This window comes from Neofelis nebulosa, chromosome 17 (assembly GCF_028018385.1).
Source record: "Neofelis nebulosa isolate mNeoNeb1 chromosome 17, mNeoNeb1.pri, whole genome shotgun sequence".
Taxonomy (NCBI): domain Eukaryota; kingdom Metazoa; phylum Chordata; class Mammalia; order Carnivora; family Felidae; genus Neofelis; species Neofelis nebulosa.
In genome coordinates, this window is record NC_080798.1 from 50,172,119 (window position 1) to 50,199,346 (window position 27,228).

The window sequence follows — 27,228 nt, forward strand, 5'->3', positions numbered from 1 at the left end:
GAGTAAAGGTGTAACAAATGTCAGTCACCCTGAGTCAGTGTCATCGTTTGTGCCCTAAAGCCCCAGGGAACTCCTTTAAGAGAAAGAGAAACAGATCCCAACACTGATGAGCAGAAGTCACAGTATCTTAACAAGACTCTAAGGTCAGTTTCCTTTCGACTCCTGTGAGTCAGGACCCTGGATTTTCCCAGGAGGTGGAGAACATTCCTCACCCTGAATGTGAGGGAGGGAGTATACAGCCTGTGTTCTACTTGCTGGTGACACGATCATGGACTGTGGGAGAAACCCCATACGCCCAAGTTCAAGTCTTGGCAGGTCACATGTCTCCAGTCACTGTTAAATGTAGAAGATAAAATAAGGAAAACAGAATGCAGCTAGTTAGTAAGAAGGTGGCATCAGGGCAAAGAACTATGGAAGGAACATGGCCTTTGGTCACTTTATGGAACTAAAACACGTTGTATACGACCACACAGGAAACTGAAAGTTACTTTCTGCTTTACTGGGATTTGTAGGAGAGTCAAACATGTACAACTTGTATGAGCTAACATCATAAGTCCTACTGATAACATCAGCAGTAACACCTTTCACTTGCCTAGAATGCTAATTCTCCAAGTGCTTCCCTTGCCATTTTCTCATTGTACTCTTACTACGACCCGTGAAAGAGGACCACTGCATCTCCAAATTGGGGGAGGAACACTCGAGAGGATCTGGTGTCATGCTAACCCTTCTGAAACCCACCTCCCTGCAGCACAGGGCCAGTGAAGGATGGCCCGTTCCTGCCTCAGAGCGAGCAGACAGGCTGGTGTCCACACTGAACACAAGACTCCGGGGGCCAAACCATGACCCTCCACACCCTCATCCTCTTCATGCTGGTCAGGAGGATGTTAGCTCCCCTGTTGTGGTCACATCCCACCACACGATGTTAGCTTAAGATGGACGCAGGACAGGCTGGACAGGCATCCTCGTCCTCATTTTGAATTGGACACATAAACAAAGTTCAGAGAGGTTAAATGACACAACGAAGGTCAAGCCAATAGAACAGGCAGAGCCAGGACAAAGCAAGGTCTTTCTGACTCCCAGTGCGGTGCCCTGTGCGGTCTCACGTCTAAGCTGAGAATCTACTGGAGATATTTTTTGACAGCTATTTTACTTCCCAGTTTGCTTAAAAATTTTCCAAACAGCTCTCTGTGATTTTCACTTCACATCTTCTAAAAATTCTCTTCCACATAAGTCACTTCCTACAGCAATCTCTCATCAAAGCACGCGCGCACGCGCGCACACGCACACCCCCAGGCTGTATTTTTACCAGGAGCAGAGCATGAGTGAGGGTACAGAAACTGAGTACGTCCCCCATCTTTCCCCTCCTCCCTGGCCTCACTGCCATCGCCCTGGTTCTTACTATTTTATCATCTCTTCTGGAGCACTCTGCAGTCTCTTCTCTGGTCTCCCTGACCTGTTTTGTCCCAGCCCACTCACCTGTTCCACCCTGGCCTCTATTCCACGTGCCATCATTAGGGGGAATTCTCTGAAACACAAGGCTTATCATGTCTTTCTGCTTAAATGTCCCTTCCCTGACCCCTCATTGCTCTTAAAATAAAGAATACGTTTCTTCCTAACTTGCAAAGTTCATCCTCATCTTCCCTCACCACATCTACCCTTGTAAGCTAAGGTCCAACCATACAGTCCTGAACCTAGAGTTCATCTCCCATTTATCTGGTCTTGTCTCAGCTTAGGGGCGACTCCTCCAGGAAGCCTTCTCCGACCCTTTGCCAATCTCTGGATGAGATGCCTCCTGGTGGTGTGTCTAGGGCACCCATTCGAGCACCGATCCTTCCCGTAGCAGATGCTTGAGAACTTTGATTCTAGCTGCCGCCACACTGGGCACTTCTGAGCAGGCTCAGAATCACTGCTGACAACATCTACCAAAAGCATGCACCTCGAGGCTTTCCTTTTCTGGCTGCAGGGCCTCCTCTGATCCTGCCTACATGTTGGAAGCACTGCCTGGCCGCGTGGTGGAGGTCATACCATTGGGGCCACCCTGATGGCCCCAGATGGCTACAGCTACAAGGCGCAGACTCCTGTCCTCACACAGGCAATTCCAGGAGGTCATCTGAATGCTCCTAGAAGTCCTGGTGGCAAGGAGCTCTTGCAGCCCTGGAAACACACTCTCATACTGGCTTTCCCTCCTGCCCCATCCCCTCCCTCTACCTCCTCACTCCTGCTGCCCGAAGACGGCTTCCCAAAGAAGGACCTACACTAACAGACTTATCCGAGGTCCTGCTTTGAGGGGAACCTAACTGCTTAGGCGCAACACTGCTTTCCTAGTGCGTGCTCCGTCTCTCTGAGGGTACTTAAGCTCCGTGTCCCCAAATCTCTCTATGGCCCATGGACTGGGTGTTACAAACAGTAGGCACTCAATCAACGTCGCCCGGATCACAGAAACAATTAGAGGGAGGGAATCAGCTCTTTGCAGAATAAAGGGTGTTCAGAATACTTTTAAATTGGGGATTCTGAGGGGAGTGATTTTTTTTTAAATTTTTTTTTTTAATGTTTATTTATTTTTGAGACAGAGAGAGACAGAGCATGAACGGGGGAGGGTCAGAGAGAGGGAGACACAGAATCCGAAACAGGCTCCAGGCTCTGAGCTGTCAGCACAGAGCCTGACGCGGGGCTCGAACTCATAGACCGCGAGATCGTGACCTGAGCCGAGGTCGGACGCTCAACCGACTGAGCCACCCAGGCGCCCCGAGGGGAGTGATTTCTACTTGCCTTCATTCATCGTTCAGCTCATGACAACCTGGTCCCTTCACCCGAGGGGCACCATAAGCTCTGTACAGCATCTCCCACCCTCAGCTGCAGTTCTGATGGTAGTCCCAAATTATACCATCTTTCTGACAATCACTTTGAGAAGTCTGAGATAATGATCTTTTGCAGCATTAACAGTGAAGAGAGTTCCAGAAAAGTAAAAAGCCATAATCCCCCTTTGCCTTGCTCACCACTAAACACCAGCGAAATGTCCCCTGTGCTAATATGCTTTAAGGGAAAGCTTCCAGGTCTGTCTTCACTGGATCATGAATGTGGTTTGTGACTTCCTAATCTGATAAGTCTCGAAAGCAAAATTACCTGTCTTGTATTTGAGGCTACATCAAAGTGAATGACACATTTATGGCAGCAGCCAAAACATGCGAGGCTCATCACGACTGAGAGCCCTTTCTCTTCTGGAATCTGGGGCGTGGGGTCCCTGCAGGCTTTGGAGCACTCATACGCCCCACCACTCGACACGGGGCTGCAGTGGCACAAGCCTGGCATCGCTCCATCACAGCTTTCAGGAGGGCACGTGTACCATGACCTCGGCCCTAGCTCTGCTGTTAAGGTTCATCAACCAGGCTTTCAGGAGGGCAGAGGCAGGCAAGAAAGCCTCAGCTTCTGGTCAAGGGCGGCTGGCTCTCTTGGCCAGGAAAGAGCGCCGCAGAGAGTACCGCAGTGGTCCCGAGAGGGGCGGCTCGCCAGGAGGCGTCTATTAGCACTGCCCTCCCACAGACCTCTGGCAGCTGTGGGAAGGGGGAGGTCAGAATTCCCTCAGAGACCCCTCTGCTGTCAGCAGGAACCAGTGCAGTTGCAGGCACCAGATCAACAGAGCCACCGATTTCTCTTTGTACTGGATCCTAAGTCATAAGGGCAAGGTACTACCAGAGGGTCACCTTTGACAGACCACCTGTTTCCCCAGCCATGGATTTTCGGATCTTGATTCTAAACTGTGGTGAGCGGTGTCACCGAAGACCACGGTATTTCATTCAAGAGACTCCTCATCCACCTGTTGCAAGGCCAAGTCCAAAGAAAGGCACCATTCACTTGCTCATTCTCAGACATGTCCGGTATGTGGCTACCGAGATGTTTCCAATGTAACGATGGCCTTTCAACCCCCTCCTCCTGAACGCCACTGTCCTCTACTGACCTAACTACTGTAAGTTCGATGTGAAGACTAATCCTGTCCAAGCGCATGGCCTCGGCTCCCCTCTCCTCTAAAGCAGCAGGCTTCTGCGCCAAGAGCGCCTGGCTGAGTGCAGCGGGCTTGCTGGTGAAAGCAGCTCCTATCAAGCTTTTTTCTCTCGTGTATTCGAGCTCGTTATCCCTCAATAAGCAATTCTCTTCTGTTCCCTTTCCACGGCACCCAGCCCAACGACCTATGCCAACACCAGACACCCACGAAGACCTCACACACACAGATTCAGAACCTCCAAAAAAGTAAAAGGGGCAAAAAAAGGCAAAACGACAGTCATCTTTTTCCTTTCTCAATTCAAAGTTTATGATGATAATCTGCTAGGACTTTTTCTGCTTCTCCTGAGTCACAGAAATGGAAGTTTAACAAAATTCACTGCAACCAAACGATAAGCTCTATCCTGTTGAGTATGTCAGAAAGACATTAGTAACTTGTTTTCTTGGCTCCAGCCTCAGAAGCATGGACTCAGATTCACCCGAACGAATCCACTGATTCCATTCATTTTGTAGCAAAAGCACTGCTCTATCCAGCTGCCCTCATGATGCTCTGGATCCTGCTGTTTATTTCCAAGAGGTGCTGGGAAAGAACCAGGAGATAACAAGGGGAAACAGAGAGGATGGCAGGACACTGCAACTGACTGTGAAGGCAAAGTGGGCACATCTTCCCCAAGATCTTTAAAATTGGCCTCAGGAACTCAGCCGGCCCACAGAATAGAATTTTAGGTTTGGGAATGAATTTAGAGTCAGTCATTCATTGTACTCCTCCATCAGGGATTACTGAGAAATGACTGTATACCAGACATTGTGCTTGGACCTAGGGACACACAAATACATAAGGCATAATCTTTGGCTTCAAGGAGACAATGTAATAGAAGAGACCGCCATACAGGCAAATTATAACCACATACTTACTTTCAGAGCACAAAAGAGGGACCATATGAGAGGCTGTTTAATCCAACTTCCTTATTTTAGAGATGAGTTAACTATGAAATCCAAGAAGATTAAGAAACCTGCCCAAGTTCCCAAGGGAAGACGTGGGACCAGTACTCTCTGCTTCTCTGTGCTTCTGACTTCCGGCCTGTCTCACCCACCCCACCTCCCCACCTGTCTTTTCTACCTGGTTGATGCTGGAGTTGGGGACAGACAGCCTTTGGGGATCCATTCCATACTCCGACTTCTTCCACTGCTAATTTGGGGGGGGGGGGTGTTCTTATTTCCCCTGTTGTCTTGGAGCTCACAGGAGAAGCCTACTCATTCCCATGTCCTACTCATTCCTGACTCACCCACACTACGTGGGTGATCACTACGTGTTTAATGAACTAAATCCCTGTGATTTGATAATGGGCTTATCCAAATGAATTTTTTTCTCGTGACAAAAGGAGTCAACACTGCACTGGAACCAAGATGTCAGAAAAGGCAGCTCCAAAAGTAGACTGGCAAGAATAGGGTCAACACATGTACAAGGAAGCACTACTGACCTTTACTTAGAACTGGAGCCTGGCTCTAGTCTATGCCTTCCGTCTCATAACTTGCATAACCACTAAAATGCAAATTATTTGGAACAAAGATTCTTTGGCACAGATACCCAGTTTCCTTAGGATTTGTCATCTGTTTACAAGGCAGGAGTGGATTTTTTTGTAGCTCACACATGGGATTATTTTCCAGAGCCATACATGGGTCCGGAACTGTCACGGTACTCCCTGAGAAATGGGAAGAAAGTTTATGATGATAATTCTTCGTTGAGAGCTGTCTGCTTGGAACCGCCGTCCTCTTTTAGATCTTCTTTGGATTTACCTAAAATCTGCAAGAATGAAAAGTAAAGCCCCGATCCCTGGGCCAGTCTCACTCCTCATCTGTGCAAATCTCTAAGTGATCTCCCCAAAGCCCAAAACCAGACCACTCAAGGAAACAGCCTGGAAGCCAGCGGTACTTTAGGGAGAGAGTTCAAATCCCATTCACTTCCCAACAATGTACCGGCAGTATCCTATAGGCCACTGGGCTCAGGAAAGTGGAAAATCAGAAGTCAGACAAGAAGTATCAAATGATCTTAACCATTCTGTGGCTTGAAAAACTGTCAGTGCTCTGGAACCTGTTACTAACGTTGATACTGTGCCAGCTACCCGCCCCCAAAAGTGGCATCTATCAGCAAAAGGTGAAATAAAGGCTGACAAAGAGCAGCAGCTTCAGCTTTTATACAAATAGCAAGTGATTTGTGACTTGGTTCTACTGCTTCGATCCCAATCCAAGAATGAAGTACACTTAAGTCTGATTTGATTTCATCTGTACTAGATCTTTAAAACATGTCTCCGAAACACACTTGATTATTCTGGTGGCAAAAGTTCTGAATTCTTTTTTGTTTTTAAAATTTTTTAAGGTTTGGGGCGCCTGGGTGGCTCAGTCGGTTAAGCAGCCGACTTTGGCTCAGGTCACGATCTCACGGTCTGTGGGTTCGAGCCCCGCGTCAGGCTCTGTGCTGAAAGCTCAGAACCTGGAGCCTGTCTCGGATTCTGTGTCTCCCTCTCTCTGACCCTCGCCCATTCATGCTCTGTCTCTCTCTGTCTCAAAAATAAGTAAATGTTAAAAAAAAAAATTAAAAAAAAAATTTTTTTTTAAGGTTTATTTATTTGAGAGAGAAAGGCAGGGAGAGGGGCAAAGAGAGAATTCCAAGCAGGCCCTGCAGTGTCAGCACAGAGCCTGATGAGGGGCTTGATCCCAGGAACTGTGAGATCACGACCTGAGTTGAAACCAAGAGTCAGACACTTAACTCACGAAGCCACCCCGGTGCCCCAAAAGTTCTGAATTCTAATCTCTTCCGAAACAGTGTTTTACAGAAAGCCCTTTCCAACTCTTCCTTCCCTGTCAGTGAAGCACCGAAGTCTCCGCTGATGCCGGAAACCCGATCACGCCAGCAGACTCGGTCGGATCTACTGAAATGGATGGCTCTTCCGGGAGTGGATGCATCATCCATTCACAGTGAGCCATGAACTGTTCTCCCCAGAGCAGTACAGGCCCTCTCACTGCACAGTCTCCTGGTCCCTGCTGTAATCCAGGGCGTTCATCTTGGGACAAGTAACTGGGCTTAGAGGCTCTGCAGTGACAATGAAAAGGACTTTTTTCCTGGGACAAGCTAATTGATCTGTCGGGCAGTGTATTTATTAGCAACACACCCCAAGAGAAACTTACTGTCCCTTTTCTCTGTGAAGAACTGTCCTCTAGGAGTCTATTGTTCTGCTGAAACCAGCCTGCTTAGTGGGCTTGGGTGTCTTGCCACAAAGGGCCATTGTTTTGTTTTATTTATTTATTTATTTATTAAAAAAAAAATTTTTTTTAACATTTATTATTGAGACAGAGAGAGACAGAGCATGAACGGGGGAGGGGCAGAGAGAGAGGGAGACACAGAATCAGATGCAGGCTCCAGGCTCTGAGCCATCAGCCCAGAGCCCGACGCGGGGCTCGAACTCGCGGACCACGACATCGTGACCTGAGCTGAAGTCGGACGCCCAACCGACTGAGCCACCCAGGCGCCCCAACTTATTTATTTTTTAATTGTTGTTTGTTTTTCTTAATCTGCCTGGTTCAGACCTTTCAAAGAAGGTCAAAGTGAGACAAGTGTCAGGGAGGAACAGGCCCTCTTCCCCCACCCTTCCTTGGTGCACGAAGGCATCTGCGATGCTTGGCTCGTGTGTGTAACGCAGGGAGAGATCTGCATGGAGATGCAAAAAGTCTTCCATTGCAAGTGGGGCAAGTGTGAGCTTTAACACGAGCATTTGTTCCACTATTGCTTCTGAGGGACGGGGTACAGCAGCACTCAGCACAAGAACCCCAGTGCGGTCTGGTGAGAAACGTCCAACTTTCTAGTTTAAAAATGTCGCGCTGACAGAAAAGTTGAAAGCAGAGAACAAGCATTATCTGAATAGCCTAGATTCACTCATTATTAACATTTTGCCACATTTGCTTTCTCTCTCCCCCTTCCTCCCTCCCGCTTTCCCCCTTTCTCTCCATTTAAATGGTCTTTTTTGGAGGCGTGAAACCACTTTTAAGTAAGATGCAGACATCATGCCCCTTCACTTCTAAGTACTTGGGCATGTGGTGCCTAAGGGCATCCTCATACATCAACACAACACTTTATACCGTACCCAAGAACTTTAAAGCTGATCGAATGGTGTAAAGTCCATATTCACAAGTCCCTCACTGCCTCCCCAGATGGCCATGACAGTCGTTCCCCATTCCCTCCTTCCAGGCAGGAAGCATCTGACGTTTCCTTAGTCTCCTTTACTTTTTAATCTAGTACCGTGTCCTGCCTCTTCTTTGGTTTGTTTGATTTTTGGTCCTTAATGCCATTGCCAATTTTTTTGAGTCCAGGTTGGCTGTCTTATAGAATACTGCTCGTTTAGGGTTTGTCCGTTTCTTATGCCAGGTGGGTACACAGGTGAGGTCGGAATCAGCTTACTGCACCACCACCCAGAGCCGGGCGGAGTGTGAGGTCAGCCCAGGACTCATGATGATCTGTGTGGTCCCCTGGGGCAGGTGGTGACCGCCAGAGCCCCCGTTTGTAAAGGTGTACTCTCCTCTCTGTAACCAATTTGTAATTAATGTGTGTGATGCACAGGATACTACTCTCAGGATGCTCAGCAAGTTCTGACTGCTTCTTATCTCTGGTGCCTCACTCTGTAATGCCCTGGAAATGTCTGTGGACAGACTGAAGTGACAAAAACAGTGAAGGATCTTATTTGAAGGACAAATATTCACGAACTCTTTTTTTTTTTTTTTTTTTTTTTTAATTTTTTTTCAACGTTTTTTATTTATTTTTGGGACAGAGAGAGACAGAGCATGAACGGGGGAGGGGCAGAGAGAGAGGGAGACACAGAATCGGAAGCAGGCTCCAGGCTCCGAGCCATCAGCCCAGAGCCTGACGCGGGGCTCGAACTCACGGACCGCGAGATCGTGACCTGGCTGAAGTCGGACGCTTAACCGACTGCGCCACCCAGGCGCCCCTTCACGAACTCTTAAAGGGATCATAGAGCTCTGGCTGTAAGAAAGTCTCTTAAAAGTCAAAGAGCAGTAACTAGAGAAAAGGCCAAGGGTTACAGGATGGTCAAAAGAGTCCTAGACTGCACAGGCCAATGGTGAATACAGAGTTCTCTGGCCAACATGCAGGCATTCACTTACATATCTGGTTACTCTTCTCAAGGGCCTGGCGCCTGCTATGCCTAAGGGTTAAGTGACAGAAGTCTTAGTGACAAAGAAAAACCCTCTGGCCCGCCCACCAGACCTCTAGGAAATGATCCTCCTGAATTTCCCTTCTGCTCTGCTCCACTCCCCTGTGGTTTCACCCCATTCCCTGGGAAAGAGATAATGCCACATCCCTTCCTGCCGCTGCTCCAGCAATTTCCTTCCTTACACTATTCCCATGCTGGGGGATCATGGCAAAGCAGGGAAGGGCCTCCACCGTTTTATAGTAGCTGGAGAGTGAAGAAGGCCTGGCTCTCCAAAGCGGAAACCTTTACTTTACTGGAATAAGGACCATGCCCGGGGAGGGGATGCTTTCTCCCTGAGGTGCAAGCTGCTGTTGCTTGAATCTGTATGATCAGGCACAGGTGGGAAGAATAATTCACTGGCCAACATAAATAGACCATTTACATTTCTGAGACAGAATTTTAAAGGGATTATTAAATACAGCTTCTAACGAAGCCCATAATGATATTTTTCTTTATGCGGAAGCCTGGGAGTTCGACTGAGGAGGGCACACACGGCTTGTTTTCCAGATAGTGGTTTCATATCAGCTCCCGATCAAGTGCAGACACAGAGGCAAAGAAGAGATGAAGGTGTCAGGACCTGGTAGCCAAAGTCACTGCCCCCTGTAGAGGAGAGTCCTGATGGCTTTCTCCTGTGACAGTGCTGAGCCCGTGTGGGTGTGCGGATGCCTATCTGGGCTGAGGGCAGGAGCCACATTCACCCGGATCACTCTCATCAGGAAACACGGTTGAGCAAACAGCACGTCTCTCAAACCAGCCAATGTGAAAAGCAAAGCACAGGGCACAGAAGAGAAATGTGCCTCAACGGTGGCTCGTCTGGCTAATTGCTGATGAGGGACTTGGCATGCTTTCCCAAACCCCAACATTCTACTTTTTCTTTGACTTTTAGCTTTCTGTTTCTCCCAGGCAGATCTCTAACCCCTTTAGAAAATGTCTGAGGATGTCAACATACAATTAAGTTCCTGGATTCATCCCAAATTGAGATCAGGTCAAAGTTTCAGGATGTGGGGGTGTCCTCAGTCAGACTAGAAATATTCCTTTAGTTTTACATCATGGAGACTTCATGGAAAATGAGTCATGACCATGCTCCTTTCTAGCCATGGAGAGGCACATGAACCACATGGTTGTGAATGAAACTCCACACGAGTTGGCTGCCATACATCCTGCAAAATTATTCCCCTTCATCCTAAACTTCTCACTGCTCCTATATAAGCATGCCACATTCCAAATGAAAGGATATGGAAGTTGGACACAGCTGGGACTCCCGACTCCTCCAAGTTCTGTCTGGAGGGCTGTGTGCTCTATGGTCCTTTCACCAGACGAGGCTGAAGTGGCAAGAAAGGCCATTTCTCAGCACCTGGCACTCCTGCTTGGGGCCCTGACTCCAGATCTCTCTGAAGGTGGCATCTAGAACATCGCTCACTCGCTCTGCAGCCAGGGCATCTTGTCCCACCTCCTAGAAGCTGTGATTCGGCTAACCTCAAGGGGCAACTCGACGAAGCTTAGACTCCAACCTTCCCAATTCTCGGGAGCTGCTCTCATCTGTCCTCAAAAAGCCGGGGCGTACCACCATCAGCGTCAGCAGCTTCCCCTGTCATGGCAGCCTTCCAATCCAGCATTTAGGTGCCCCTGGGAAGCAGTTACCTGCACGGGGTGATCAAAAGAAGGGGGCTGTTTCTGCCTGAGCCCAGGATGTCCCTTTGCTAAGGCGATGCAGTAGATTTGAACAAAGAGAAGTATGTGTTCCCATGGAGTCTGGTAGAGAAAGCAGAAAACTTTCTTTTTACTGCACGCAGGAAATGGCTTTCATAGATGCTAACCACAGTTGGGCCATCTGTACAACCACAACATAGTTTCTCTTTAATAGATGGAAGGTTTTTACCCTTTGCATCACCAACCACCAAAAAGAATTCCCACCCTCCATCTCTACGGCAAGAAGAGAAAGCGACAAGTCTCTTTCCTTTCTGCCAGCCAGGGGTTGCTAAAGCAGCTTTTTCATTCAGAAATGAGGTTTGTTCTACAAGGTAACTATGACCCAACCCTACTGATGAGTGATGGATGAACCCTGAACAAATTCAGATGCTTGCACCCTGGGGGGACGTCCCCTCAGAGCACGTGCTTTATGACCACGATCCACAATGGGTTGCGGCCAAACATTTGAAAAAGGTGCTTGAGCAACTGCTGGCTGAGAGACGAGGGTCTGCTGAGACCCGGCCAGCCCCGCCAGGCAGCGATGCCATGAGGGAATTAAAACAAGACGAAGGCCCGGACCTGCAGCCCCTTGCTCTTGAGGCAGCAGAGCAGCCTGTGAGGGTCTGTGACCCTCTCCGGGGCAGGGGCTTCAAGGTGCCCTTCCTGTCACTGTGAGGCTCAGCTTCCTGTCACTGTGAGGCTCACGCTCAGCAGCGTGAGCGTGTTCCTCATTCTCACTGCCCAGGCGAGGGAAGGAGGCTGGGAGCTAGGAAACACTGCCGCTCTCATCCAAATGCTACAGCCGAGATGAAAACCAGCAGACACAACAAAACAGAATGCCCAAACTATCCAGCTGTACTGGGGAAGAGGTTTCTCTAAGAGTGAAGACGATGGAGACAATAACCCAAATGTATCAGCTACTAAGTTTATTCGTATTTTGAAAGAGTGCTGGAAAATCTGATGACCAATCATTTCTGATTCTCAGCTAATACTTTTAAAAACCTCTTTACTGAGATACAATTCGCATACTCAAGAATTCACCCATTTAAGGTAGGCAAGTCGGCGGTGCTTCGTATATTCAGTTATGCAGCCATTACCACAACCTAATTTTAGAACATTCTGTCATGCCCTTAAAAAAACCCTCATACCCATCAGCAGCCATCCCTAGGTCCCCAGCCTTAGGCAACCACTAATCTGCCTTCTCTATCGATCTGTTCTCTCAACTAACACTTTTTAAATCCTAGGTTTAAGATCTTAAAGTTGAATTCTGAAGCAACATGTCTCAAATAAAGAAAAAAAAAAAAGGCAACAACACGTCTCTCAGTTCATGCCTATTACATCTTCCTATAGGAAACGCAATCCTCCCACTCCATCCTCTATGCTGATGGTCACACAGAAATTTCGTGAAGGGCAGGGAAATAAGAAACCTAGACCTGCGACAACGGCAGTATCTACGCGCTGCTAGGGGAACCCAGTCCCGCACATCACCAGTGCCAGTTTGGAGCTTTGTCTGAAAAGCTGCTGGGCACACGCAGGGCAAAAACCTGCCCTTACCACTTAATTTGTGTTTCTTTTTAAAATCTGAGTCTCAACTAACCAATTATTAAAACGAGGATAATACTAACTGCCTTGAAGGATGATGATTAAATGAGATATTCCCCCGGTCAGCTCTTGTTTACTGACGGCCTCCAGTGGGCGAGACTCTGCTGGTCACGGGAGACAGAGACACAGGTCTCTTACCCTCACTAAGTTTATCCACGCGAGACAGATACACAGATAAGTAATTACACCAGGAGAGAAGTGCTACTCAGCAGGTGCACTAGGAGTCAGGGTGTTAGTTGGGGAAGGCTGTGGGGGGTGGGGGTGGGTGGGTGTCTGAAGTATGAAGGATGAGAAGGAACTTGCCAGGAGCACAAACTGGGATAAAGAAGTTCAGAAAGAGGTAATAACACTCGCACTACACGTGAAGGCAACTCAGCACAATGTCTGGCACAGAGCAGAAAATCAGTATTTCCTGTCGTCCCCACTCTTATTCTCCTAAATCTTTGAAAAGATGCTCTGGAATCCAGAAAGAAATTAAAATCTTGCTGCTGCTAGAGAAAAATTAGTGGATCTAGGTCTTTAGGAGTTGCTTGTTCTATCTTTTTCCAAGGCTAATTCATATTTGGCGGCAAAGCAGATTTTAAATTTCGACTTCTTCCCCTACCCCAAACTTTTCATTCTGAAAAATTCTAAGCCAAGAGAAGCTGATCTGCTTTAATCTAGAATAGTTCCCCCACCGGCAGAATGGCCCACAGTTTGGACTTTTCTGACTGTTACTGTCAGCATCTTTCAAGGCATCTGGGAGTTCTCTGGCACCCGATCCTTGGACCACTCTTCTCGACCTACACTCACTTCCCGAGTGACCTCGTCCAGGCCCAAGGCTTACTTACCAGTTATGTGTCGCCTTTCCCCAGTGTCTTTCTTATCCTTGGCCCAGATCTCTGTCCCTAACTCCAGCCTTCCATACCCACCTGTGCAGTGGGCTTCGTCTGCAGCGGTTTGCCACATCTTTGCTGAGGGCAACGACACCTGGCGGTGCTTACCTCTCAAGACCTCCTCTCCTGAGACTACCCCCCCCCATCATCCCGCCTCACGCATGTGCTCACTCTCTGGGACCTGCAAGCCCCTCCTTCTGCCCTCCATAGTCTCTTCCCAGACAGTGTCTTGGTTCACTTCCTTACCCCCGTAAAGTCTTGGTTCCAATCTCAATTTCCCAGGGAGGACTACCCTGACCGTCCTATTCAACACTTCACCCTCAGCCCACGCTCCTGATCCCCTACCTCCTCCGATTTTTCTTCCCTCCCTAACACTTAGCATTTTCTGACACACCACGTAATTTATCTGTCATGTTTACTGTCTAGCTCCGTGCTGGAATGAAGACTCCACAAAGCTAGAACCAATGTCTGTTTTGTTCACGGATATAACCCAAGCACCTGGCACAGTGCCAAGCACATGGTAGGCACCCAATAAGTATTTGTTAGAAGAAGGTATGAATATTGAGAAAACATATCAACTTCGCACATTATAAATAGATTCCAATAACGATACCTACTAAAGTAACAATTCTCTGTGTTGGCTAAGTCCGGAGCTGCCGCCGGTCCCAGCACTAAGCACTAGGTCGTGCAGAGCAGGCACAGGAAAAGCATTTATTCACTGCAACAGATGGCAGGCCCCCTTCGACTGGCTGTCAGTAGCGTGGAATCTGTCCTAGGCCGGCCTCGGCACCACCCTGAGAGCCTGCAGGATGTTCAACAATCCTGTCATAAACTGCAATCTGAGGGACCAGAGGCTAAGATACCCTAATTGAAATGTAAGTAAGGGGTAGAATTAAGGGGAATCCTCAATGAATCTTTTGCCCCCTCCCCCCCTTTGGTGTCCATGATAACAGCATTTGCAAACAAAAGAGAACAATAAAAAAAAAAGCGGTATTTGGATTCATTTTATGTGAAAATGCAGTTCTGGAACAATCAGGTCAGGGACCTCATTTGCTATGTGCAGCAAACGAGTTTTTTTCCTTGCGACTGGCTACCTTATGCTGGGCTGCTTTTGTTTGGTTAGTTTTGGGGGGCTAGTTTTAAAGTCATTTACAGAACTATGTTACAAGCCAGAAACAATGCCTGAATCCAGCTTTAAAGCTAAAACCAACACTGAATGGATGTAATGGGAGCAATTAGCTAACTGAATACTCAGCCAACCGAACAACTTGTCAGAATCTGCCAGAATTATCCAGGGGTACAGAGTAGCTACAGGCAGCAAATGGAGTTGCAGCGGAGATGAGCACTCCCGCTAGCTGTCACACGAACCATGTCAACGTCAGAGAATTATGCAGATACTTTCTTGTTCAGCAAGAATCTGCGCTGGTATACACAATGGAAGGCATAAGATGGTGAAAAGCAACTAGAAAAAGATGCCAAAAAGTTCTTGGGGCCTGGTGAGAATCCCAGGGATAAAAAGAAGATCGTAAAAACTTCAAAACCTGCGAAGAGACAGGGGCAGGGGAAAATGAAGTTATATACAAAGATGCAAGAATTCCAAATGGCTTCAGACTTCTAGAAGAAGCCTGACTGTGGAGCAATGTCCTCACAATTGTACAGACAAATAATGTTCCACCTACAATATCATACCCAGCAAAACCACGAACAAAATGTGAAGTTAGAACAAAGTCACTTTCAGAAATGCCAAGTCTCAAAAATGTATCCCCCATAAACCATTTCCTCAGGATGTTACTGGAGGATGAGTTCTGTCTAAACAGGAGAATAAACCTAGAAAGAAGAGAACAAGGGATCCAAGAAACACAGTAGCTACACAAAGAGGGATAAAACGCAGGCCCAGAACAACAGCTGGACGGAAAACCAAGAGAACAAAGAGCCCCAACTGGAGCAAGAGGGTGGAAGGGTCCAGAAGGGATGGGGGGAAGGGGGAGTGGGGAAGGAAATGACAGATTTTTCTGACATAGTCAAGAAGAGTATTGAGAGGGATTTTACAGGCTTGCTGAAAGAGTTTGGAAAAAATTTGTGAGGGGGACACAGAAAACCAAGCAAACTAACAAATACACATATATATACATGAAAGGAAACATAGCATCAGTCCACATCCTGGCTCAGTGGTGAACAATACTACAGTGACAATACTGTCACGAAACTGGGAGACTAGAAGGAGGACAGGGGAAGCTGAGGGGCAGGTGCCACAAGAAAACAGTCCTCTTCTTTTAAAACACGAGCTGATGCCTTTTTTTTTTTTATGTTTATTTATTTTTGAGACAAAGCAAGAGTTAGGGTGAGCAGGGGAGAGAGAGGGGCAGAGGGAGAGACTCCTAAGCAGGCTGCATGCTCAGCAAGGAGCCTGACAAGGGGTCGATCCCGTGCCCCTGGGATCATGACTTGAGCTGAAATCAAGAGTTGGATGCTTAACCAACTGAGCCACTCAGGGGCCCGAGAGCTGGGGCTTCTTAAAAACTAGTTAACAGGAAGTTAATAAATCATGCTTAAAAATTATAAACCAAGAAATAACACTACACTAAACACATGAGTTTAAAATATGGACCAGGGGTGCCTGGGTGGCTCAGTCATTTGAGCGTCTGACTTTGGCTAAGGGCATGATCTCATGGTCTGTGAGTTTGAGCCCGTGTCAGGCTCTGTGCTGACAGCTCAAAGTCTGGAGCCTGCTTCCGATTCTGTGCCTCCCTCTCTCTCTGCCCCTCCACCACTTATCACCTCTTTCTCTCTCAAAAATTAAATAGACATGAATAAAATAAAATAAATGAAATGAAATGAAATCTGGACCAAATCAGAACTAGCCAATGGAGTGTAAAGCAGTAGTCTCTGGAAAGCAGGGCCTGGGACTAGGTCAAAAGACTGAGCAGCACATTTGACTTCGCCAACTATGTACCTATAGGGGTTAATACACCTTCATGTCCCTTTAGCAGAAGAGAAAGGGATTTTTATGTGTAGCCAGCAGTCTGGCAGTATTAGGCTCTTGGCCCCCCTGATGTGCAGTGTGTCTTTTTTGACCTTTGCCCCTCTTGTCATTTAACATGTTTCTTATTGTTTATCCTTAATAAAGATTTTCTACATATGCAATCCTTCCTGTAACACCGAAGTACCTGAACTGAGCTGTATTTGATAGCGTTCTCTGTGTGTGTCACTTGTTCCTTTGCTTCAATTAATGTATTTACTCATTCAAAATGTCTCACACTCGGGCCATATGCTAGCAGCCATGCTAATGCCAGGGATACAAAGAAAAGGATGGCCTCATCAGGGTTCTGAGGGAGCTAACAGCCCCTGAGGGCACCTGACAAATTTCAGGGATGAAATCCTCTCCCTGCTCCTCCCACAAACACCTGGCATAACACTTTTCAGTGTTTCTCAATACTGTTGGAGAAGTCCCTGTGGTTATTAAACATGCAAACTCCAGGGCCCATCCTGCATCCCGAATCAGAACCTCCGGGCACGGGGCCCTGGCAGCTGTTCTCTATATACTAGGAGTATAGGACGATCTGAAGGCTGCTAGTTTAGAGAAGTCCCCAAGACCTCCCATTGAAGCACATTACCACTCGAATAATTATCCAAACATTATGGTTTGAAGAGAAACTGAATGGGCTGTGCAAACATTCAGGTAAGGCTGTGGACTCAATCTGGGTCAGCAGGGCCAAGTCACTGAGGAGTCACGAGGCTGGTTTTCAGGAATAATGGTGGATACATAGATTTAGGACTGAGGGGAGGCCAGGAGGAGGGTGGGTTTGAACTCATTAGGCAGAATCACTCCACTAGAAAAGCTGGTGGAACAATGTGTTCCCCAGGTGTGCAGTGCTGAAAGAATGAGACAGATGAAAGCGAGAACATTTCTTCCAACACTTGATACAAAAGATTTTGGAGAATCATACTTATTTCTCCATAGGTTTTGTATGCTGTTAACTAGAATACGAAGAGCACAGAACTGTTCACAACTCTCATGGGATGAGAAGGCCCCTCATTTTATCAACGGTCCATCCCAAGTACACAGAGTCCAAGCACCAAGTAGCACAATTTTGCTATTATTCTGAAGACTGCCTCTCAGGCAGACAAGCCGGCCCTTATGATGACGAAGTGAAGTGAATTCCAGTTATTGAAAGTTGGAAGAAAAACAGAGCGGGCCTTATCCACCAAGGCTACAAGGGGCAATGGCACTTACTCCATAGCTATTCAGGATGGGCCTCCTCTTCCGTCAGGCACCGCTCCCCCCGCTGTGTGGGGTGGCAGGCACTGATGGCCACGTGCTTAGGAGGAAAAATCAAACTCCACAGTGCCTCAAACTTGCCCCCCTTCCAAAGGGGGGGCAAAGGCAGTCAGTCCCACCACTGTGGCTCCTATCCTGTGCTCAGCACGGGTCGGGATTCCTGCCCTAATAGTAGGGGAAAAGGAAGAGAGACCTCTGGCTGTCACTTCTGTCACTTCCAGCAGCAACCCCCCACCCATTTTTTGGCACTGAAATTCACAGTGAAAATGCACACATGAACAGTGCACTTTCTCTTCCACCAGTTTAGGACATGTACACTCCTTTGTAACTCATCCCCCAAGTCAAAATACAGAACATTTCTATCATCCCAGAAAGTTCTCTTCCCAGTCAGTTACCACCCCAATCCTGACTTCTACCATCACAGATTAATTTTGCCTCATTTCGAACTCATGGAACAATATGGTATTTATTCTTTTGTATCTGGCTCTTTCATGCAGCACGATCCTGAGGTCCATCGGAGCCACGTGGACCAGTTTGTGCCGGGTGTCCAGTGGCCTATTCCCTGTTTGTGCCACACTTGGCTTATCCACTCTCTGGCTGAGAGGCACCTAGGCTCTCTCAAGTTTTGGGCTATCATGAATAATACAACATTCTCATATGGGTTTTTAAAAAAAAAAAACAACACAAAACTTTTTTTTTTTTTTTTTTAACGTTTGTTCATTTCTGAGAGACAGAGAGACAGAGCATGAGCAGGGAAGGGGCAGAGAGGGAGACACAGAATCCGAAGCAGGCTCCAGGCTCTGAGCCTCAGCACAGAGCCCGACGCGAGGCTCGAACTCACGAACCGTGAGATCGTGACCTGAGCCGAAGTCGGATGCTCAACCGACTGAGCCACCCAGGTGCCCCTATATGGGGTTTTTTTTGTAGACATGCTTTAATTTCTCCTGAATGAAAACCTATAAAAAGTAGGATGCCGGTCACAGAGTAAGTATATGTTAAACTTAACAAAATGTGATACAGACAGCTGAAATGATTAACATTCATGGTCAGGCTCCCACCGGCAGTGTACTGACAGTTCCAACTGCTCCATACCCATAACCTATGGTCTTCTCAGTCTTTTTCATTTCACCCATTTCCGGGGGTGTGACCTGAGATCTACTGTGCATGTGCCTGATGACTAATGATGATGAACACTTTTTTTTTCATGTGCTTACACCTGTATTCTTTTGTGTAATGTCCATTTTTTTCCCTTAAAAAGTTTTGTCATAGTCTTTTATGTATATGTATCAGACACATATTTTGCAAATATTTCCTTTTGTTCTGTGACTTGCCCACTTAATGATGTCTCTAAATGAGCAGGAGGAGTTACTGGGTCAACATAAGAAGGAAAAAAGTAGTAACATCAGAGAGTTAAAGAAACAAGCTGATCAGCATTTCTTCTTTAGCAAATGCAAAACCATCATATTCATTCCATTGCCTAAGAGTAAGCTAAATTTTAGACAGACAAAATCTTTGATGGCCTCCCCTTCAGATAGATGTTGTGCTGCAGAGCCAAAGTAAAGCATGAGAAATGACTAAAATGGAACGAACATGTTTCTATCAAATGAGAATCAGGGAGAGAAGTCCTAAAATGCCACCAAGATGGTCAGCAAATCAGAAAGTTTTGTTTTTTTAGTTATTTATTTTGAGAGAGAGAGAGGTGAGTGAGCAAGCCAGCAGGGGAGAGGAGCAGAGAGTCCCAAGCAAGCTCTACAGTGTCAGTGTGGAGTGTGATGCTGGGCTTGAACGCACAAACCGTGAGATCATGACCTGAGCAGAAGTCAGACGTTTTAACCGGCTGAGCCACCCTGGTGCCTCTGTTTTTGTTTTAAAAAAATTTTTTTTTTTTTTAACGTTTGTTTATTTTTGAGACAGAGAGAGACAAAGCATGAACGGGGAGGGGCAGAGAGAGAGGGAGACACAGAATCGGAAGCAGGCTCCAGGCTCTGAGCCATCAGCCCAGAGCCCGACGCGGGGCTTGAACTCGCGGACCGCGAGATCGTGACCTGAGCTGAAGTCGGACGCTTTAACCGACTGAGCCACCCAGGCGCCCCTGTTTTTGTTTTAAATAGGGGGAGGGAAGTGAAAAAGGCAAGGCAAGGAAGTCTTTAAAAGCTTCATACCACATTCTGGTTATTATACAGCCCATTCCCCTTTTTTCACTCCCTCCACAAGCTGATTAAAAAATAAGGAAGTTGTGGTGGTTAGAGCAAGGCGTTAAGATAGAATGACTTCTGGCCTGCAATTCATCTAATTCATCTGCTGTGGGGGCTGCCCCGGCCCTGGATCGATCACTCCTTCACATTTTCTACTTCGGTGACTGAGACACACAGCGACCAATTTAACTGTGAGAGGTCGTGAGCATTATTAATCATTAATGCTCTGCGAGAGCGTCCACCGGACAGAGGCATTGCGGTATTAGTTGCTCCTGATCATCTGGCAAGGCCAACAATCACGGCCGCCCGCTGACCCAAGACCTGCCGCCTCCTGTGGCACCTGACCTACTTGCAGCTGTGGCAGTTTGCTTTCTTCCCTCTCCTGTAATTAATCCAAACAAAACCCTTTAAAACAGAAACAAGTGAAAAGGAACACGAACGAGGATAATAATAAGGATAAACTGTTGCAGCAACCCCACCTGTCCAGACAATCCTGCCGGCCTGGAATGCTCTGGAGAACATCTGTACTTCCTCGGGATGCAAACCCCAGAAAAAGGCTGCAGAGCCGGTCTGTTGCTGCAAAGCAGAAGCCATCAGCTGGAGGCAGGTGCAGTGGGTGGGGGAGGTTTCCATCAGAAGGGAGGGAGAAGGGGAAAAAGGTGGGATCTTATACTATTGACATGAAATTGTCAAAAAAAGACTAAAAAAAGAGATGAAAGGTGGGACACTCCTGCACAAGCTAAGCTCTATCCAACTGAAACAAGTCTGGAGACCAAGAAAAAAAAGCCTCTTCACCGAATCAATTGATGGGTCAAGGGTACACACACTGGGGGGGGGGGGGGGGGGGGGGGCTGAGAAATGGCTCAGGTGTCCCTAAAATTAGTCTCCTGGTGGGGAGAGTCCATGGACTCAACTAATTCAGTGATCCTTCCAGAGCCAGCCATCCATTTTGTGTTGGCCTTGACATCTTTTTTTTTTTTTTTTAAGTTTATTTATTTATTTTGAGACAGAGAGAGAGGGAGAGAGAATCCCAAGCAGGCTCAGCACAGTCAACAGAGAGCCCAGCACAGGGCTCAAACTCATGAACCACGAGATTATAACCTGAGCCAAAATCAAGAGCCAGCCACTCAACCTACTGAGCCACCCAGGCACAGCTGGCCTTGCCATCTTATAAATGCTGTAACCTGCCCTCTGGCCAGGTTTCAAACACCCAGATATTTTGATTTACAAGGAAATGTTTGAGTTATTAGAATATCAAGTTCATATTTGCCAGAAGTATTGAACCTTAACCTGGATTAAACCTTTACTTGGATTATGCAACTGGTCAAAACTCTAAATGATCAAAAAGAGACCCAGTGAACATGTTTTACTAGTCCCCTAGTCACCAATTCTTTTCTTTCTGAGGCAACTGCTGTCACCGGTTTCTTGTGTCCTTCCAGAGTTGTTCTCTGTATTTGCAAACATCCGACCATTCATAGACTACCCTCCAGTAGCTGATTTCCTAGTTTTGTAGGTAGAACTTAACTTCCTACGTGATCATTTGTGGCAGATCTCCCTATAGTTTGAGTCTGGAAATAAAGCTCTGCAAATCAGATTTTAAAAATCCTGTTTCCTCTTTCCAGAGCCATTTCATGCATATCCAAACAATACATATTTGTATATATTCTTTCTCCCTCCTTAACATAAATGATTGTATGCCCCCCCTACACTATTCTGCTCCTTGCTTTTTTCACTTATTTATATATTACCTGTGAGTGCATAAAGCATATCCTCATCCCTTTGTTCTACTGTATGGAAGAACTGTAATTCATCAGGCAGTCACTCCAGACAGGCTATCAAGGATGATCTTTTGCCACTACTAACATGGAGCGCCACACCCTTGTCAAAGCATTATTATCAAACTCTCTGGGATCTCTGCCCATCAGGTGAAAAACAGCATCTCCTTGTTATTTCAATTTGTGTCTCTCTTTTTATTTACAAAACTCAGCATCTTTTCTAATGTATAAGAGCACTTGTACTTCCTCTCTGGTGAGCTTTCTTTGCCCTTGTAAAAACCTGGCAGTTGATGTTTCTTTATTGATTTGTATAGGTTTTGGGTTTTTTAATTTTTTATGTTTATTTATTTTTGAGAGAGAGAGAGAGACACAGCGTGAGCAGGGGAGGGGCAGAGAGAGAGGGAGACACAGGATCAGAAGCAGGCTCCAGGCTCTGAGCTCTCAGCACAAAGCCCAACGCAGGGCTAGAACTCACAAACCATGAAATCATGACCTGAGCCAAAGTCGACTGAGCCACCCAGGAGCCCCTGATTTGTGTAGGTTCTTATTAGGGAAATTTGCACCTTGTTTGGATTTGAGTTGCAAACCTAGTTTGTTATTTGTCTTTATTTATGGTGGTCTTTGCTATGCAGAAGTTATTATTTATTATTATTTTTTAAATGTTATTTTGAGAGAGCAGGCAAGTGTGAATGCAAGCGGGGAGAGAGGGAGAGGGAGAGAGGGAGAGAGGGAGGGAGGGAGGGAGAGAGAGAGAGAGAGAGAGAGAGAGAGAATCCCAAGCAGGCTCCAGCCCTGTCAATGCAGAGCACATTGACTCAGACTCAAACTCATGAACCGTGAGATCATGGCCTGAGCCGAAATCAAGACTTGGATGCTTAACAGACTGAGCGCCACTCAGGCACCCCATTTTTATTTTTATGAATTTTAAAAAGGCTTTGAAAGATGCTGGGTCTTAGTTAAAACAGACTTCCCCATATTAATATTAAACATTAAGAAGAGTTTGTTTCAAAGGGATACATGCACCTAGATGTTTACAGCAACATTATTTACAATAGCCAAGTTATGGAAACAGCCAAGTGTCCGTTGGTTGATGAACGGATAAAGAAGAGGTGGTGTATGTATACAATGGAATATTAGCTATAAAAAGAATGAATTCTCACCATTTCCAGTGACATGGACGGAGCCAGAGAGTATTATAAGTGAAGTAAGTCACAGAAATCCAATACCATATGATTTCGCTCAGATGTGGAATTTAAGAAACAAAACAAACAAGTAAAGGGGAAAAAAGAGAGACCAACCAAGAAACAGACTCTTAGAGAACAAACTGATGTTGGCGGGGGTGGGAGGGAATGGGTGAAACAGGTGCTAGGGATTAAAGAGGGCACCTGTCCTGATGAGCACTGGGTGTTGTATACAAGTGTTGAATCACTACACTGTACACCTGGAACTCGTGTTACACTGCGTTAACTAACTGGAATTTGGATAAAAACTTTAAAAAAAAAAGAAGAAGAGTGTGTTTGCTGCTAGGAATGATCCAGCTGAAGGGAGAAGATGACGGTGCAGGGCAGCCAGGGAATGAGCGCAGGAAGGAGTCGGGGAGCCGCACTTCGCAGGGCCTGCAGGGTGCTAGGAAGGCAGGAACGGGGCTTCTGCCTGGACAGGTGCTGGAGGGATGGTGGAGCCACCACTTCCCAACGCTCCTTTTTTAGCCCCCAACTGACCTAATTTGAAACACCGGTCATCAGGTTTTGCTGCCCTTTGTCCCTCCTCATTGTTACCGCGTCCTAACTTCTCCAGCCACTTCGCTGTCACGGACTCACGACTTCAGCCCCATAGCTTCCTCCTGTCCTCATGTCAGGGGACTTCAACATCTACAGATGATTCAAACCCAGTCTCTCAGTTTTTGCCTTTCTCAGAGCCCAGTCACTTTGTCTTTAGCCCAACTCAACCACCTATGCCCGCAGGCATTCTCTGATCCCAACAAACCTCCACAACCTTATTTCGAAGCTTCTGTTCTCCAATCACTTCCTCCTACTCTCTGAGGCTCAAATACAGTAGTATTTCCACTAACCTCAATAGCAAATCCAGGGAGGAGGAGGAAAGAGAATTTGCAAGCAGTGACAGGGTACAAGGAGGACATTAATTTCACCTTCAGGTCTTGGGAAATGTGAAGCGCGGGAGAAAAAACCTGCTTCTCCCTGAGGAGGCTCCAGAGAACTTGTGGGCCCAGTTTCCCACCAAGGCAGAAGGTCACGGGATCATTCATCAGGGAAACTGAAACTGTAGGGGGTTCAGAGTTCATACCCCAAATATGCTGCTGTGACACTGATTATTTTTAATTAAAGGCACTTGAGAAACAGCAAGTGTAAGACAGACACTCGGACCCGCTCCATCCCCCTGAAAGCAGGAGATAAACCTCCCACTTGAAAGGTACCTTCCCTGTACCGGAAGGGTAGGGGGCATCCTCATCACCAGGGAGGGGGAATTCAGGACTGAGAAGGGCATTAAAAATAAGTCTTGTTTCTTCACCAGTTCACTACCCCAAGCCCACGCTCCTTCATTTTGTCAATTCTTCACACGTTTGTCTCTTTGTCTAAAGGACAGAGAACCTTCCTGCTTTGGTCACTTCACAGTCTCATTTTTTTTATGGGGCTCCCAAACATACAAAATTAAAATTTTCTCCTGTTAATCTGTTTTATGTCAATTTAATTATTCGACCAGCTGAAGAACCTAGAAGGGAAGAAGGGGACATTTCTTCACTCCTACAAAACGGAAGAGAGATTACTCATCCCCAAAGTGCCCAAGGGTACCAGAAGACAGGGAGGGGAGGGCGGGGGATGAGCATCTGACTGGTGAGTGTTATCTGGAGGCTTGGACCTGGGGTGACAGCCACAACGGATGTCAGAGCACACCATGGTGAGGGACCTCTGGTGGCCGCTTTTGCCTGTGTACACAGATGTCACTGCTGTCCAGAGCATGCAGCTGCTCAAGTTCTATTACTGACCAAACCCATTTTCTGGTGTTTCACCCCTCCTCATCGGTGCTTCTTTTGTTTCCCTTTTCATTTTTCTGGGCAACATCCCTCTGGCACTTCTAGAAAACAGGCATCACAAGTGGGAAACTGAGCTTTTCCACACCCGGAAAACGTCATTTGCCCTTGATACCCAAGGGACGGCTTCCCCGGGTATGGACGCTTAGGATCTACATCATTTTCTCTCAGAACCAGGAATACGTCTGTTGTGTCATCATCTTCTGGCACCCAGTGCTGCCAATAAGACTCTGATGCCAACCTGATTTTTGCGTCTTCATAGGCTAGAAGCTTCTGGGATTTTTTCTTATCTTTAGTGTTCTAAGACTTTGATTATATGGTTTTTAAAAAAAATATGTAGGTTTTTAAATATTTACTTATTTTTGAGAGAGAGAGAGCGGGGGAGAGGAAGAGGAGAGGGAGACAAAGAATCTGAAGCCGGCTCCAGGCTCTGAGCTGTCAGCACAGAACCCAACGTGGGGCTCAAACTCACGAACCATGAGATCATGACCTGAGCCGAACAGAGTCGCTTAACTGACTGAGCCACCCAAGTGCCCCATATGGGTTTTTAAAAAACAAAATTCAATCAAGTAAATTTTATACATCTACTGGCTTTATTAATCAATTTATGAATCGGGTGGCATCGTTTCTCGCAAGCAGAGGGGAGCTCCTAGAAGTTCTACAAAATGGGAGATATAAGAGGAGGCGGGGCTGGCAAAAGAAAAGGACCGTTTAAGTCCAGATGAGCACCCCTGAGGTCTTCTGCACATTACCTCATCTTCCTCGGAGGGACAGAGAGTGCATGGGACAGACTACTTCACAGGTGCCAACCAGAGAAGTCCAGATTGACTGTCCTAAGTTCTACTCCTAGAGAGGCTGACTCCGCAATTAATTCTGCAGGTGACTGACTACCTTGGGCCTGTAGTTTTCTTTTTGACAGTGTGAGATGTGAGTCTTCTCACACTGATAAATTCACAGTGACACTCTGGCAAAGCCTTCCATGCTAAGGTTTCTTGCTTGTCTTCCATTTGGGAAATTTTCTCCGTGATTTCTTTGGGCATGTTCCCCCACCATCTTCTCTCTTCTTTTCCCAGAACTCCCTGGATAAACTCTGGGACTTCAGAATGACCCGTTATCGCATTCACCCTTTCTGTCACTCTTTCTCTTTTTATTATTTTGTACTCCAGGAGAATTCTTTGGCCCTTTCCTCTTGTTCGTGAATTCCCTTTAGTTGTACCCATTATGCTATGCAGCCCCTTTAACGAGGCTCTAGCTAAACAACCATGTTTTATTTCTAAGATCCAGGAAACAAAATTCATTCTTTCCTGTAATAGCTTTCTCTTGTTTCATGAATGCAATATATTCTCTTTTTATCCCTTTCAGGGTACAAACACGCTTTCCTTAAAGTCTCCTTCTTTATGTTCTATTTACTTGTACCCTCCACAATTAGTTTTTCAATTTCTTGAGTTTAGAACCTCTCTTTTGTGACTGTTGATTTGTCTCTGACGTTTGGTGACTCTGAGTTACGTGCTTGCTCTTTGCTGTTTCAGATCCCCAGAGTGTAAACCTAGGTGCCACACCCCGTAACCAGTCATCACAGAGAGGGGCAGGACACACAGGGCTTTCAGACTCTGAATTCTACTTTAATATGATTCCATTGCCTTCTGTCCTTCAGGAATTCCTCAATTCTAGACTACTCAGGACGTTATTTTTTTCAGCACTGTTAAAGATATATCTTTCTAATATATTTAGGGGGTCTGGGGCCTGTAAGTCCTGGCATGTGTTCAATTTACTGTCTTAAGCCACTTTAGCAATAGCCATTTAGCACTGACCAGGTACAGAGTGTTCTACATCTGAACCACTAATACCAAGCACCTGATAGACACATCCCTTATGATAGAATCCAAGATTCCTAGGGGCGCCTGGGTGGCTCAGTCAATTGAGCATCCAACTCTTGGTTTTAGCTCAGGTCATGATCTCACAGTTATGATATTGAGCCCCGCACTGGGCATCGGGCTCTGTGCTAAGCATGGAGCCTGCTTGAGATTCTCTTTCTCCTTCTCTCTCTCTGCTCCTCCCCTGCTTTTGCTTCTTCTCTCTCTCAAAATAAACATTTAAAAAAATCAAAAAAGCAACAAAAAACCCAACATTCCTTCCAAGTCTCCAAATGGGCATATGTAGGAGGTATCTTTAATATGATGGATTGGTTTTCTTTTTTTTGCTTACCAAAGCCTGGTTACTTTCTATGATTTTCCAAGTATTGGGTTTTGAGATGCCTCCAAAGGACAAACTCTTCTGGAGAGTGAAATAGTAAGTACAAGTTAATAAACATTTTATTTTTTTCCTTTAAAACAAACAAACAAACATTTTCTAAACCAAATGTAACACCAGCCTTATGAGTATGGCTGTCATGAACCATGTCACCAGTATCTAAATAACTGATAAAATCACATTTCCAGAATGGCGAAGCTGAGAAAGGACCCTGGGACAGAGGTATCCACAATAACCCTGGGGGCCCCTCTGAACCA

The 27,228-nt window shown here is 46.5% G+C and overlaps 1 protein-coding gene across 3 annotated transcripts in view; it reads right to left on the reverse strand.

The window, feature by feature from the left end:
- CFDP1 (craniofacial development protein 1) overlaps positions 1–27,228 on the reverse strand; it is a 127,178-nt gene that overhangs the window by 11,594 nt on the left and 88,356 nt on the right. The window lies entirely within an intron of this gene.